Source organism: Vanessa atalanta, chromosome 24 (genome assembly GCF_905147765.1).
Source record: "Vanessa atalanta chromosome 24, ilVanAtal1.2, whole genome shotgun sequence".
Taxonomy (NCBI): domain Eukaryota; kingdom Metazoa; phylum Arthropoda; class Insecta; order Lepidoptera; family Nymphalidae; genus Vanessa; species Vanessa atalanta.
The window spans coordinates 7,796,501-7,814,131 of record NC_061894.1 but is presented as its reverse complement, the minus strand read 5'-3'; positions in this window follow the sequence as shown (position 1 = coordinate 7,814,131).

Below are 17,631 nucleotides of genomic sequence, written 5' to 3'. Positions count from 1 at the left end.
CAGGAGACATAACATACATATATAATTGTATTTAACTAACATGACTGTATTTTTAGATGTTGAAAAAGAGTAACTACTGAGTTTCTTGCCGATTCTTCTCGGTAGAATCTACATTCCGAACCGGTGCTACCACCGGTTCGGAATACTTATAATCTTTACTTTAAATGGTTTGTTAAATGACGATTCAAAAGTGCTTGTAAAAGCCTACTTGAATAAAGTATATTTTGATTGATTGATTGTGTGAGATAGTTACTAGTTGATTAGGGTATACACACAAACAAAGGTAAGGTAGACATAGCTCTGAAAAACACAGAACTCGGGCCTCTAAAATTGAACACGAAGATTTGTCCAAATTACTATAAATACATTGTAATCGTTTTTTCTTGCTAAAAGAAATCTCACCTCAATTTCCCACCAAGATTTTCTTCACTGTGAACATAATATATGTACAAAATGGATACTCATTTCTGTAGTATTGTATTTGTTATCGTACTATGATTTATTTAAGCGTGAAATTAAAAAGTAATGAAATATAAAAAAGTATAAATTATTTGTTTCGCATACTATATTCAATTAAACGAGGATTTTTTTTTATGATTATATTGGATTTGGGTTGTTATTTTGGTATAGGTAGGCAGACTAGCAAAGTTCACAATGGCATTGTAAGAAATAGGTACTAAATTACATCGCCAAATCACCACCAATCTGTGTTGTTTTTTATAGTACAGGTATGCTGATTGGCAAATGGCCCACCTGGTGCAAAGTGGCACCGTATTGGCGTTGTGAGATTTCTATCATAAATATCCGCCAATAACCTTGGGAATTTTCATGTGCTTAATTTGTGTATATAATTCATCTCGTGTTCGGCGGTGAAGGAAAACATCGTGAGGAAACCTGCATGTGTCTAATTTCAATGAAATTCTGCCACATGTGAATGCAATAATCCCCATTGGAGCAGCATGTTGGAATATGCTCTAAACCTTCTCCTCAAAGGGAGAGGAGGCCTTAGCCCAGCAGTGGGAAATTAACAGGCTGTACGTTGTTGTTGTATGAGTCTAGAAAGCAAACATTTGGAATATAATATATATATGTATATATGAATTATATTATAGCAAAAAGAAAGGATTAGAAAGAATATTTGGAAATTTTGACTTTTATTGGGGAATGGGACGTGTGATGTTGTACGAGTTTTACCCATATGAAGTCGGGTGGAGCTGTTAGAACCAAAACTTAAATCAAAATCAAAATATACTTTATTCAAGTAGGCCTTTAAAAGTACTTTTGAATTACAATTTTACAAACTATATTAAGTAAAGATACCACCTGTTAGGAATATAAAATAAACGAGAAGAACCGACAAGAAACTCAGCAGTTACTCTTTTCCAACATTAAAAAAACATATTTATGTTAGTTAAATATATAATATATTCTGTATGTAAGTCAATAAGTATTAGTTCCACGCTTTTTTATAATATATGTTGAATAATATGCTTTATTAATTACAAATGAGTTGAATTTATGAATCGGCAAAGATAAAATATCTGCGGAATTTTATTATAGAAACGAATACTCCCATACTTGCTCCAAGAAGGATTTATTGTCTTTGCGAAGTCGGAAACTTGGCGTTATAGGTTTATCCTTACATCTCGTGTTCATACAATGATTATTATCACTGATTATATCAAAGTGATCAATGTTACTGTAAATATAGAGATAATTATTTCCATTTTTAAAAAATTCTGCAAATGAGGTCGAAATAAAATTCCGTAATTTTTATGAAACATATATTTCATGATAACATTTTAAAATAGTTATATCAAAATCAAAATAAAACGTCATTAGAATCCCAAGATGGTGTCATTCGACACTTGTGAGTTGTGATCGCGTCACGTCCCGCCATAAATGTTTTCCTAACGGTAGAAAGCCTTTATTAACCTTAAAAGCTTTCTTTAGTACCGTCCATACTACATTAGCGCCGTCCCGTGACTTTACTCTTTTATAAATTGACACATTTTCGATTATAGAGATTTTTTTTGAGTGTAACGTCCTGTCATGTTACTTTACTGTCTAGTTGTTTAAGTAAATAATAATAATAAATGTATTTATTCTCTCCCACAGACATTACAGTTTGTGGGAGGCAGAAGCCTAGGTTGCCCTGTAATGAGGGTCTCCATTAGGATAAGAAATATTTAAAGTAAAGCCAATAAATACTTCTAGGGGCAAGGTATCCGTTTCTATACTAAAATTCCGCAGAAATTTTTAACATTGTCGATTCATAAATTCAGATCATTTGTAAAATATACATCAATAAAAAAGCATATTTTTCAATACAGATTTATATAGATGATAAAAAGGCGTGGAGCTAATATTTGTTGACTTCCAGGCAGGACATATTTATTTGGCTAACATCTACATCATTTTGTATTTTAAACGTAAAAAAAGAGTAACTACTGAGTTTCTTGCCGGTTCTTCTCGGTAGCTTCACCTGATATAGTTTGTTAAATGACAATTCAAAAGTCCTTGTAAAAGCCTACTTGAATAAAGTATATTTTTATTTAGATTTTGCCTTCGCCAGTGGGATTGCTATCTTGTTGGACGATGAAATTGAAGGATTAGAGGCAGTAGCATTAGCATTTTTAGCATTAGCAGCCTGTAAATTTTCCCACTGCTGGGATAAAGGCCTCCTCTCCTTCTGAGGAGAAGGGTTGGAGCATATTCCACCACGCTGCTCCAATGCGGGTTGGTGGAATACACATGTGGCAGAATTTCGTTGATATTAATTAATAATTACACTTGCAGGTTTCCTCACGATGTTTTCCTTCACCGGCGAGCACGAGATGAATTATAAACACAAATTAAGCACATGAAAATTCGGTGGTGCCTGCCTGGGTTTGAACCCGAAATCATCGGTTAAGAAGTACGCGTTCTAACCACTGGACCATCTCGGCTCAGAGGCAGTAACTCTTATATTATTAAACAACTGTCATGATTATTAAATACAGTCAGCGTCTTGTATAAAACAACACTTAAGATTGCCAAAAACCATATAAACATCCGAAAATTGACGTAGCAGCCAATATATTAAATTAAACACACCACGAAAACAAACCTTATTGTAATACATTCTAAGTACATTTCTAACTAATTGTAATATTCGTAACACTTTCATATTACGCTGACTGCACCTCCGCAGATCAAGATTCTCTAATAGTAAATTCAGGAGAAGGTGAGATTGAATTACACACTCGGTTTTTTATTACGACGTTTAAGTTTAACAGATAATTAATGAATTATCGAAGTATCGCGCTAATGAGGTTCTATAACACGCTAAGTTACGCTTAAACATTTATTAAGGAGATAGTGTGAGTCCCCGAGAAGGTAACACGGGGGTAACGTTTTGTCTGCTATAGGTAAAGTTTTATAAAGCACAAGTAAAGCCGCAGGTTTAATTAGCACAATAAAATAATAAAACAGCTTTATTTATTCCACAAACATAAATTGTAACCAACAAATTTAGTAAATTGAACCATTTTGATTTGTGGACCCCCCTCAGGGTAAAAGCCTTCTCCAAAGAATTCCATTTATTTCTGTTTTTGGCAGAGGTCATCCAGTCCCTTCCTATATAGGCCACGATCTCGTCCTGCCACCGAGCGCACGTGTGACCTCTCTTTCAGCTAGTATACCATAATTATAATCTTTTGGTGGTAGGGTTTTGTACCAACGCGTCTTGATAGGTACCACTCATTAGTTATTCTATCGCCTTATAGCAATTCTTGGGAATTGAGGTGTAGAATATGGATACCTTAGTTGTCACATTGGTTATGTAAGGAATGGTTAAGATTTTTCAGTTTGCCAATGTCTATGGTGATCATCTAGCGTCAGGAGACCCATTTGCTCAACTGCCTACATATAAAAAAACCATTTGGCATAAAATACTCCAATATTTGTTCCCTCTAACCTCGTTAACATAATAATATATGTTTTATTAAATAAACATGAACTATATATTTTGTATTTATACGAATATCTATACATATATATGTTATTTGTAAATGTACACGCTAATGGAATTATTTCTACAACATCGAAACCGATTTAACATAGTTTTATTTACGTAAATACGTTTAACAATGGATGCATATACAATTGAAATTAAATTATATTTAATTCAAATTAAGGTTTTTTAAACTTTTGTAAAATTACAATTGCGAAAGTAACTGTCTGTCTACTGTTTGATAAAATTTGATTCAGTGTGAAGCAAACTTGGACTGTTCCTTACATATAGGCTTTTTTATGGCTACATAACATACATACATACATTAACAGCCTCTAAATTTCCTACTGCTGGATTAGTCCAGCCGTAGGTCCTTTACCTTTAAGGAGAAGGTTTGGAGCATATTCCACCACGCTGCTCCAATGCGGGTTGGTGGAATACACATGTGGCAGAATTTCGTTGAAATTAGACACATGCAGGTTTCCTCACGATGTGTTCCTTCACCGCCAAGCACGAGATGAATTATAAAAACAAACTAGGCACATGAAAATTCAGTGGTGTCTGTCTGTGTTTCAGTCCGAAATCATCAGTTAAGATGCAACGCGTTCTAACCACTGGGCCATGTCGGCTCTCTATGCCTAACACCTCACAATCAACCCTTAAAACTCGAAACCGTGGGCGACGACTATTTTTATAATATGAATAACACCACCACCAAAAAAAATAATTGATATTATTTACATTAAATATATTCTTTACATTGAGGCTTATTCCACGTTAAATAAGTATCAGCGTGCATCAGTACGAGTTAGTGACGTTTTGTATTTGATGCCTTAGTGTGCGTGAGTCGATTAAGAGTAAAGTCAGCAAAATAATTCAAAGTAGTAGTATTTGTTAATTTTATTATTAAAAATTATTAATTTATCATGTATTTAATTATTAAATTATGGTTTACGTTAATATCTTTTTGTAATTAATTACATTCAATTAAAAATTGTCTATGACAATCAAATAGCCCATACCCCACCCTTTTTTATAATCCAAATTTTTGTATTATAATAATAATTTAATTAATACTCCTTTTTTAATCTGTGGCAGTTCATGTATATCTCGTCTATGGAAAATGTTTAACGTACGAACGTAACGTTTACGTTTACGAAATATTGAATTTTAGGATTTTATGATGTCAATATTGTTATACACTGGTTCCGACCCCTGATAAAATATTGTTTATAAAATGGCCTAATTTATAAAATAATATAAAACCTTACCCTCTTTAGGTGTAGCATTTGTTTTTAATACTATATTACGTACATATATTAATATTTAAATTGTGATTTTACTTGTTGGGATAGAGTATATTACACAAGATTGTAAAATTTTAAAATTAAGCGAAGGAAATTTACTTATTTTGTAATATTATATACTAAAACTGCTACTACTAAAGAGTCGTGATGGCCCAGTGGTTACAAGGCGTTAATCTTAACCATTGATTTTGAGATCTAACTATGATATTTTGGGTTAGTAAATAATTTCGCGATTAATGTAAACATCGTAAGAAGTTTACATTAATCGCATTCACGCATCCCGCATTGGATCAGAATAGTATACCCTCAAAAACTTCTCCTCGAAAGAGAGGGGAGGCCGTTAAACAGCAGTGGAACATTAACAGGCAGGCTAACTATGATATTTTGGGTTAATAAATAATTTCGCGATTAATTTAATCATCGTAAGAAGTTTACATTAATCGCATTCACGCATCCCGCATTGGATCAGAATAGTATACCCTCAAAAACTTCTCCTCGAAAGAGAGGGGAGGCCGTTAACCAGCAGCGGAACATTAACAGGCAGTTACATTGCTTTAAAAAATAGAGCTTTTATGTATTTCGGTTTAGTAGTCATACAATACAGAAGAACATCATCGTTCACTTTATATTTTATTGTACACTACAATGAGAAAATAAATACAACATGGATACAGATAGTTTCCAATAAACTGCATTGAAAAAAACAAAATTTTAAACCGATCAATCGCATATGTGTCATTTTTTAAACACGGTGTCAAAGGCAGCGCGGCACTCTGCATTCCATCTTGACACACGGGTAATTTATTGGCTATGGCTTAAATTAATTAAACGACATATAAACATAAACAATAACATACTATGTTAAAGCCTACGACCGTAACCGTATTGTCTAACTAGTGTTATAAATGCGAAATGTTTTATACGTGACATTGGCAGAATGTTTTGTGCAAAAAATTCAATTTATATATTATAAATGAGAATATTTTTTTTTTAATATAAACTTTAGAAACTTTACAAATCTTATTTATTAATTTTAAATATCGAATTCAATGTTATGTATTCGAAGAATCGCTCATTCTATTTTTGAATCTTAATATATATTTTTATAAACTTTAATTGCCAGTAAAAATAATTATAATGATTTTCAGTATAAGTAACCTCCTACACTGCAGTACTTAAATAAATAATTCGAGAATCAATGATAATACACTTTGTAACCAAGTTTTAACTGATTTCGGTTGGCAGGCAAGAGGACATATTTATGGGATCCATTACCCGAATTATTCTAAGGAGGCTTCCTCTTGGAGCTTAACTGGGATGTAGAACGTAACTTCGTAAAACATTATTTAAAATATATATATATATTTTTATATATATATATATTTATTATATATTATTATTATATATATATATATATATATGTTAATGTTCAATAACAATATGTATGCAAAATTATTTAATATTTTAAATTTGTTTTACGAAACATACATTTAAAAAATAAATGCCTCCTCGACCTCGGAGTGGCGTACCCATGATAACCGGTGTACACACTATTCGACCACGGAGCTCGTTTCGATGTCTGTACTTCCCGCTGTATCGAATTTAAAAATATTCAAGGGACAGAGAAAAGCCTCGCAGAGAAATTAGTTACTTGGGACTATTAACAGCTACGACCGTTTCGACACAGATCTGAGAGGTTGCTAAACTTTTTTATCTCGTAGAAATATGTTGGTGGACGGTTAATGGTCTACCTAATTCTAAATGGTCGTTACTACCTATAGTGGTAAGAGACATTAACTATTCGGCAATGGCCAATGCACTACCAACCTTTGGAACTGAGATGTCATGACCCTTGTATTATACTTGCCTTTATTTACACTGGAACACAATAAAACTAAGTATTACTGTTTGTCGACAGAACATGCCTTTTATAAGGTACCTTACAGGCTTGCACTAAGCCATCCCACCTACAGAGCCGTCTCAAACGAGGTACATATTTACTACCATGTACAAAATAATAATTAGCTTATGGCCCGGCCTTAAGTATAGTTTTGTAGTAAAGTGTTTAGTATTCGTAGGAATCTGATTGTTTGTACAATCTTATGGCTATTTTATAGCCTTTTTTTATAAATATGTTAGTTATTTCTTACAAATATATCACTTTCGAAAATATACATAGCAGTCAACGTGAGAACAAACGTGTGAAAGAAGTCGTTGGTTCATCGGGGCCCTCTCAGAATGGGGGCCCTGGGCACGTGCCCCATGTGCCCATTGGTAAAGATGGTAATGCCCACCTATGGTAATCGTCTGGTTTACATATCACGGAGCAATAATTCATTTTTTCGTTCATATGGACCGCTTTAAGTATGACAGAACTAAACATAAATCTTTATTTTTGTTTATATTACGCGTAATGTATCTCGACTCGTCGCGTTACGTGCTAGAGCGCGGTATAGTGATACGCGCGTCTTATCGAAGCCTATTTATTTCTCTGAGGGCGGCTTTCCGTGAAGTATGGGGTACAAAGACACGGTTTATTATTTCGCCTTCGTCCACTTGCCCGAGAGTTAATCTACTTCTTGTAGGATCTCTATTCTTTCCTCTAAAATTATATACGCGGATTTGAGATGATAAGTCACGAGCGTTGTATTTTTGTAATAGAGCTATGCTTTGTTTAGCTGACAGTTTTAGTTTTAAACGCGTTTTAATTTTTTTTTTTTTATTATTTTGTATATCGAGTTCAAGATTGTTTTTTGTACGTATTGCGAACTTAACAATACTAATAATATGAATATATTTAAATAATGCCTTACTGAAAAATATACTATGCTAATATACATAAAACTTACAAGCAAATGTTGTGTTTCAAAGTTTTTAGTATTTAATATAACCTTATTATATATATAAGTAATCTCGTATCGAACTTTTACCCGCTTTTAATTTTTCATTTTATTATTATTATTTTTCAGATAAGACGGTGAGTTTCCTAATCATATCATGGAGGTAATATCGTGGGGACTACTATGTAATAATATCTATTGATTATTTATTAATCCATCTATAAGGCCCGTGCGCTCAGATCCGATCGCACAATTTTATGTACTTACTAGCTGTAAACGTCCCGAGTGATTTTTTTTTTCCATTAAGAGTAAATATATCAGCGATTCCGAATTAAAATTTTAAAAAACAACGAACTCTTTACAACCTTTAAATTCCATAATTCCTCAATTTCGACGTCCCAAATGTTTTTTTTTCATTAAGAGTAAACAAATCAAGAATCCAAATTTAAATTTTAAAAAACAAGGAACTTCTTTACAATCTACAATTCCATATTTCCTTTTATTTTGTTTTATTTTTTATTGTACACCTAGAAGAATTATCCAGAAGAAATTCCTTCACAAAATTTTATCCTGTTACATCTAATAATGTAGGTTGTGTATTGTGTGTCAGTAAGTCAACTTAAATTATAGAAGAAAGTTCTTTTACGCGTCTTAAAGTGAAGTCAACTGGCAGAATTAAAGGAAGGAGGCGACTCTTTCCCTCTCATTCTATTTATCTTTGTCTCTTTCGTTTTAATTCACACAAGTTTTAATAACAAACATTGTCATTCTCATTTGATTACTCTCAAACATTGTTAATTTATTTCATTATGTTATTTTAACAGTCTGTAAATTTCCCACTGCCGGGCTAAGGCCTCCTCTCCCTTTGAGGAGGTTTTAAGCATGTCATAACCACCCTTCAAACTGGAACACAACAATAGGTGAGTGAACCAGTGTAACTACAGGCACAAGGGACGTAACATCTTAGTTCCCAAGGATTGATATAAGGAATGGTTAATATTTCTTACAACGTCATTGTCTATGGGCAGCGGTGACCACTTGCCATCAGGTGACCCATTTGCTCGTCCGCCTACCGATATCATAAAAATAATCTTCCATAGTTCCTCTCAATATAAGGTATGATAAACATTCTATCAGCTAAATTTGTACGTTTTGTTGTAAATACACTTCGCTAACTTTTATGTTATCTGTTACATTACATGAGCTATCTTTACGGCCGCGACAAATATGTTTTATTACGAAAATTCTATTCACATACGAGATAATAAACATATTAAAGTATATATCAATAAAAATATACAGTGACTTCAGTGATATAGCGTGTTTACATTTATGAATACTTATTTTAGGGCCGTGATGGCTTAATGGGTTTGATATCTAGACACGCGGTAGCGTGTCAGCTAAGTTCTAGTAACAGAACTGGCGAGCAGCACCGTGTGTAATATTACATTTGGAGCCACTTTTGACCTCCTCATAACTCAAAAACTATTTGACATAAATGTGTCAAATTTGGCTCATATATTGAGACTCGCGAGATACATATGTGTTCCATATGAATCTTAACAGAAGTTTGGGTTCCTGATCAAGCCCGACTAAGTTTATATGTAAATAGTACAACATTTTAGTTTACCATTTAAAATAATTATCAAAATATTCTTTATTCAAATAGGCTCTTGAAAGCAATTTTGAAACGACGTGTTACAGTGTGGAATTAAATGTAAACCTACCGGTTCGGAAAGTAGATTCTACCGAGAAGAAACGACAAAAAACTCACTTAGCTATAAAAGTATGGTTAAGGACTTTTACTTGTTGCATTTGCAATACTAAGCAGTCGATGTCGTTGTTAACTTTGTGTTTTAATTATTTATTTATATATGTATTTATTATAGTATATATGTATATTTATATATTTATTGTTGTCTGTGTATTGTGTACTATTATATTATGTGTTTAAACTATTCGTAAACTAACTTAAAATTACTCTACCCTTCCCATATATGTAAGTATTATAATCCTCTGCCCAAAGGTTGCTTGGAAGAGATGGCTGCTGAGCGATAAGGCCGCCTGTTGCACCTCATGCAACTTTTGTGTAGCAAAATTGTAATTTTTTAGTTTTAAGTTTGGGTGCAATAAAGAGTTAATAAATAAATAAAGCCGAGATGGCCCAGTGGTTAGAACGCGTGCATCTTAACCGATGATTTCGGGTTCAAACTCAGGCAGGCACCACTGAATTTTCATGTGCTTAATTTGTGCTTATAATTCATCTCGTGCTCGACGGTGAAGGAATACATCGTGAAGAAACCTGCATTTGTCTAATTTCAACGAAATTCTGCCATATGTGTATTCCACCAAACCGCATTGGAGCAGCGTGGTGGAATATGCTCCATACCTTCTCTTCAAATACTTTACTATAGATAACATATTCCGAGAATTTTGTTAATCTGGTATAATCTAAACCCAAGTTATAAGGGTTCAAAAAACTACGAAGCGCTTCGAGCAAAGGTAGGTAGTGTCCTTGCGCTTCGCTCGGCTCGTCTTGGCGGAAAATTTTCTATTGAATAAAAGTATGTGTATAAATAATCCTTGTAACAAAGATATTTGTTTTTAATCAATACGAGCCAAGAACATAAATAAGAAGGTAATCAATTAATTATTAAAACCTCCCATTTCCAACACCAGTAATTAAAATACTACATCAATAAGTGACGTCATGATCTCTATTCCATTTTCTAGTTCCGGAACTTGAATAGTTCTCACCCGACTTGTTGTCGGCAAAGCCGGTATGATTTAAGCCCTTAGGAACTTAGTAATAGAGACTAAGTAGAGACAATTGAATTTATAATATTTTAACTTTTAGTTTTTATTTTGGAATAATTTTAAATAGATTTTCTCTTATTATACGAGTACGTAAACAATTTTTATAAAAAATTAAAAAGATTAATATTAGGATAAGACCTCCGCAGATAAATAATGGGTATTCTTTTTTTAAAAATATATAAATAAATTGCATATTCCTCATACTGGATACATCTCAACTGATTGCACTAGCTGTACATTAAACCTGTAATCACTAGCTCACTTATAATTTGGACTGGAGAAATATATTCAAACTATCATTGTTTTGTCCTTTATGGTAGATATTCGTAATTTTAAAGAAAAGTTGAAAGGATAACGTATGAGGAGGTTTATTGTAAAGAAAAATGGGAAGGAGCTTACTAGATACACGTGTGGTAAGATTTCATCTTGCACAAGCAAGTCTTCTCCCGGTGTGAGATTTAAGCCCACGATCTTCAGTAGTTCCTGCCCATATTCGAACCCTTAAACTTGGGAATCACTTGGTCTTTGTAATGGGTTATCTTTGCTGACATTATTTTAAATATATATATATTTTTAATATAAATTTTGTTAACTCCACGTAGTTATAATATTAAAGGTTGAAATACGCATAGCTCCGACGCCAATATCAAGGTCCCCCATTAATATCAGGTGCGACGTAAAATCGTACCTTCCTCTCTTTTGTAATGGGATTTTTTACGTGTTCCGGTTTATAGTTATTCAAAATTTATGTGGGTTATGGGTCAAAGGGTAATCATAATGGTTATAATTTGAACCCTATTGAATCGTAACATTTTTTATGGAAGGGAACGGGACGCAAGCGGTTTTTTTCTTGCTGATTAAGTATTTGGTTGGCTCGGGATGCCCGGCAGATGTCAGGTTACGTAACATCGAAATTATTGCTATTGAAAGATTTTGGAATAAAATAATTTAAAAACAAGAGATTAAAAAACATATATAATTACGATGCGTGTAGAGTACACACACTCAAACAAAGATGCAAGCTATTGTATAGTAGAGGTGTCACCAACACACAACAGAGTAGGGTGTGACGATGGAGGTATGGTCAAGGCATGCCAGTCACTCTGACCTCCAAGTCACATCAATAGATGTTTCAAATCAATAAGCAAACGTAGTTAAAAATGAAATGAGTACCAAGGTACTCGTGAGAATGTATGTGTAAACAAGACTTAAGCTGACGTAATTTGACATTTGAAATCTTACCCTTAAGAGGATTGATGTTTACACATCAATAAGGAAGTTCGATTCGTAGTGAGGGTGCTCGTATGTCGAAGTCCGTCTGGGTCTGACGTCTCAATAGTGCTTATTTTTATTGGTCCAGTGGTAAGCTAATATGGCTAAATCCCGAGGTTTTTGTGTTTAAATCCCCTACAACCACGACAATTGAATGTTAAGAGTAATTCTGAGTTTCGAAGCTGCCATGGTGTGTATTAACTAAACTCTTGTCCATGCCTGGATTTCCGTCTGAGAATAAGAAAACGGAGAAGCGATGTTTACACACACTTATGCAAAGTAGTATTTCTTGCGGAGTTGCCTAGTATTCATTAATAATGATCACTGCTATTAAAATCTTTGATTAAACTACATATATACATTTATTTAAAGCTGAGGTCTCAAAAGTTTTTTATATGGTACACTTATCATGTTTATTAGTTTTCGTTAGAGCCTCTGTGAATCTAATATCGTTATGAAAACATTTTGTTCTTGCCCCGCTACTAACGGGTAGAGACCAAACTATTGTGTGGACAAGTGGTTAAATAACCCACCCTTTTACATCTGACAGATAGCCGATTCTGTTTTTCATCGTTACGTCATATTGGATTCGATATAGACCATTTTGAATATTAATTTAATTATTTGCTTATAGCCAAGACAGACCTTAGGCTACAATATGTTATCCTAAATTATAAGAGAAATAATATTTTATGTAGTTTTAAATACATTTCAGGAAGGACCATTGTACTTGGCACCTATTTAGATCTCACTTCTTTTGTCGTTGAAGTCAACAACCAAGGTATATATCATAATATTGGACTTGGCTCTCATTTTTACATTTATGTTTTTGATGGGATACAAATTAATAAAGCGTCTTTGTCATGGGAACGAGTGGTGTTTTAATACTACGGACATAACATTTTATAAGTTAATTCATAATATAAGGAACATACATAAAATTGTATTAATGATAAGTTTTATTTACGTTCTTTTTCAGACGTTTAAATGAAAACTTGTTATAAATATTAATTTTTACGTTTTATGCCTAGATAGCCCAGTGGTTAGAACGTATGCATCTTAACCGATGATTGCGGGTTAAAACTCAGGCAAGCACTACTGCATTATTATATGCTTCATAATTAATTTACCGCCGTAAAGGAAAATATCGTGAGGAAACCTGCATGTGTCTAATTCCAACGAAATTCTGCCACATGTGTATCCACCCACCAGCATTGGAGCAGCATGGTAGAATATGCTCCAAACCTTCTCCTCAGAAGGGAGAGGAGGCCTTAGCCCAGCAGTGGGAAATTTACAGACTGTTAATGTAAAATGTAAATGTTAAACTTTTAATTTTTATATTAATAGTAGATTTTCAGACTGTGTTTTAGACGAATACATTGCTGTAGGAATACGTACCAACTCCGACTAACAGATAGTCACGTCTCTTGTTTCATCATTATTTATTAACATCGATTGCCTCTTTAGGCAACGAAGATATAAATTGACGTAATCATAACTAGAAAGGATTTTTATCACAGCGTTTTGTCTCACAGATTTTTTGTATTCGTGGTCCAATTATTGTGGAGTGCCTCCATTGAGAGCTCTATACATAGAGGAAATAAAACGAAGTATGTTATACTCGGTATAATCGAAACGTTTGATAAATATAATATATTTGTTTGTGAATATGAAAGGAACCAGATGGCTCAGTGGATAAAATAATAAATAAATAAATATTGGACAACATCACATACATTACTCTGATCCCAATGTAAGTAGCTAAAGCACTTGTGTTATGAAAATCAGAAGTAACGACGGTACCACAAACACCTAGACCTAAGACAACATAGAAAACTGATGAACTTTTTCTACATCGACTCGGCCGGGAATCGTACCCGGGACCTAGGAGTGACGTACCCATGAAAACCGGTGTACACACTACTCGACTTTCAGCTGGAGCCGAAATCGGTGAAGACGACATCGTTATCATCATCACGGTGATCTCAAAACAAGCTATAAATATCTATGTTGTCTTGGGTCTGGGTGTTTGTGGCACCGTGGTTACTTCTGATTTTCCATAACACAAGTGCATTAGCTACTTACATTGGGATCAGAGTTATGTATGTGATGTTGTCCAATATTTATTTATACATAGATTTATTTATTTGTTTATATATTCTTTGTTCCTCAGTGATTAATCTTCAAACCCGAGTTAACTCATCTAAGGATTACAGAAAAGTTGCTTATAGTGTATTTTAAAAACTTTACGGTGTTTTTTTGGAAGACAGTCTCGTGTGGACGTTTGCCCGACTGATGCCAACTTTGGAATGCTTTTACCAGCGTTATTGTTGAGAAGTTAAACGCTAATGGTATTGACTGATGCGCTTAACACAAGAGTTTCATTAAGTCAGCGCTTACGACGCTCTCGTTTTGAGATGATGACTCTACTCTACTGGAAACCAAAGGCAAAACTTATTAACAATTTATCATACCTAGTCGTTCATAATAATCGTTATTCCCTAGCACATAAGGTTGTATTTGCAGTGAGATCGATAGCACATTTGAGCCATATCATTATTCATGACAAAACAGGCTTCGAAAGCTTAAAATTCGGCGTTGTGTCAAGTCTGGACAAAATTTGCATGAAAATTTAAGGTACTCTAGAGATAGGCTGTTATTTTGTGCTCAATAGCGATCCGTAGCCAGTAACTTAGTTACGTGGCGCTAAGTTAGGTACAGTTAGGGAAAAATTTTCGTATCGATAAATAATATTTAATTTAATTTATTTAATAATTGTTTGTTCAATGTTTAATCTCTACATACTATAAAATAAATTCACTTCCCTCCGTTTGTACGCTTCGATCTTTTTTACTATAAAACTATACTAGATTTTAGCACGGTTTTCATCAATGAACAGAGAAATTCAAGAGGAAGGTTTATTTGTATAATACATGCATAAGCAAAAGACAATTTCAAGTTTCCTTGCCAAAAATAATACTCTTTTTCTTTTAATGTTTGTTCATATATCTAAAATTCATATTTAGTTTTCTATGTTGCCTTGGGTCTGGGTGTTTGTGGTACCGTCGTTACTTCCGATTTTCCATAACACAAGTGCCTTACCTACTTACATTGGGTTCAGAGTAATGTATGTAATTTTGTACTCCGTATGTAGAGACAGCTACTTGTATAGCAGTTATGAAATATTTCTGAAATGTATTATAATTCGATCAAAATGAATTGCATTGATTAATTTAATGGAACAAGAAGGGAATAGGAACCAGGATTATCTATAGAGTTAGAAATACATCAATATTATTTTCTTAGTAATATAACAAAAAGAGGAACCTTACACTAGCAACAACAAAATTAAGCAACATTAAAATTATGTTCTCTCGGAAAATGAGTTAACTTTTGACTTATTCTAGCAACACGCGCGGTCATTGGTCAAATCAAATAGCGCGCGCTTCTTAAGCTCCCTGTTACATAATTCCGTTTCTATTAACAAAATCTTATAGATTGCATGCAGTAAAGCCAGAGGATATGTGTTTTTGGTTGGTTTTTTAGTGTATAATAAGGTGGATGGCCAAATGGCCCCCTAGATGGTATGTGACAATAATGACGGTATGCATTTCCAAGATTACCAATAAAAAAAAAAATAATTTTAATGTTACTAGCCCTAAAAGTTTGACTAAAGTTTCAGATTAATCGGTAGTGTGGAACAATCATAGGAAAAAGAAAAGAAAATATTGTCTTAATATAAAACATCCTCGTATGCGAAGTTTATATTTAAAATCTTCATTCAATTCCGTTCACTCCCAATTGACCGAATAAGACTGGAAATTGATTCATTAACTTCCTTTGTTTTCATTTAATTTCCAAATTGGAGTTCCCAGGCTTCGATTCTGTCTTAGTTCTTCACCGACTCGTCTGTAATCTAACAAACTATTCTTAGATTATGAGCATTCACCGAAGGCTTTTTTAGGGTTCCGTAAGGCGAACAATGAAGTGATCTTCCCTTCGTTGTTCACCTGTGCGTTTCTCCGTCAGTAGACTTTTGCTCGGGAACGCTTAGAGGTCAAATGAATGCCAAAAATTGGGTCTGCAGTCCCGTGAAGCTGAAGCTTGAAGTGAAATAATCAAACTTCTAAATATAAAAAATGCCATTTACTCCGCGTTTTCCGCACATTAGCAAAGGGAAGAGAAAACCCTTAAAGCAATTTGTAGTACAAAGAGAAAACGAATATCGTAAATTTGTTCTTACATCAGTGTTTAAGTCCGTGTTAAGTGTTAAACATTGCTTAAATCGCCAATGCGTAACTACCCTTTGAAATGAAGATGTTATGTTCATTCTGGCTTTAATTACATTGGCTCACTCACCAATCAAATTGGGATACAACTATACCATTCCTGTTAAGCGGTAGAATAAATAAATGGGAGTTGCCCATCCAACCCGACTTGGTCAACGCTCTCAAGTGTCACCAAGTAATTTACCAACCATCATATATCAAAAATATTTATTAATTTATCAAGTAGTCAATGCACTTCTTTCACGGTTCAAGAATTAGTGACAATCATTGTATACACAAGAGATATACCTAGTTACTGACTCCGGAAAGCACATCCTTCTTGAAGCAGGGCATTCGTTTTTACTCACATCAACACCCTGTAAATTTCCCACTGCTGGGCTCAGGCCTACTCTCCCTTTGAGGAGAAGGTTTGGAACATATTCCACCACACTGCTACCATATGTGGTAGAATTTCGTTAAAATTAGACAGATTCAGGTTTCCTCATGATGTTTTCTTTCACCGCCGAGCACGAGATGGAGTATAAACCCAAATTAACATGAAAATCAGTGGTGCTTGTCTGGGCTTGAACCTGCAATCAGATTTAATAGATATTTTCACAGGCATATAATTAAAAAAAGAATATTTGGATGACTAGTTATCTTCTGTGCTTTGTCCACCAGTTGGTTGTTTTTTTTAGGTATAAAAAGTACCCTATGTATTTATTTGGGGTTCAAACTTACTGTATTGTATAAGATGAGTTCAAAGACGATGCATATAAAATTAACAGCTCTTTATTGGACTGGATATCCCAACCTATACGCACGCGTATAGGTTGGGATATTTAAAGCGTCTGTACAATGACACGGCGAAAACGACGACCTTTTCGTAACGATTAGATGTGCATAGTAGTTATCAAAGAGGGTACCATTAGGTGTCCACGCCTATTAATTGCTCAATAGTACACCTATTTGGGACACGTCATATATGTTTATTGTAATATAGTTTTTTTTTTTGTTTGTTTCTTTTAACCCTTTTTTTTTGTATCAATTCATTTTTTATTGTTAATTTTTTTTTTTATGTTCTTTTGTGTAAATGTTTTGTACGGTCCCAATTAAAAGTGTTCTTTCTTTCT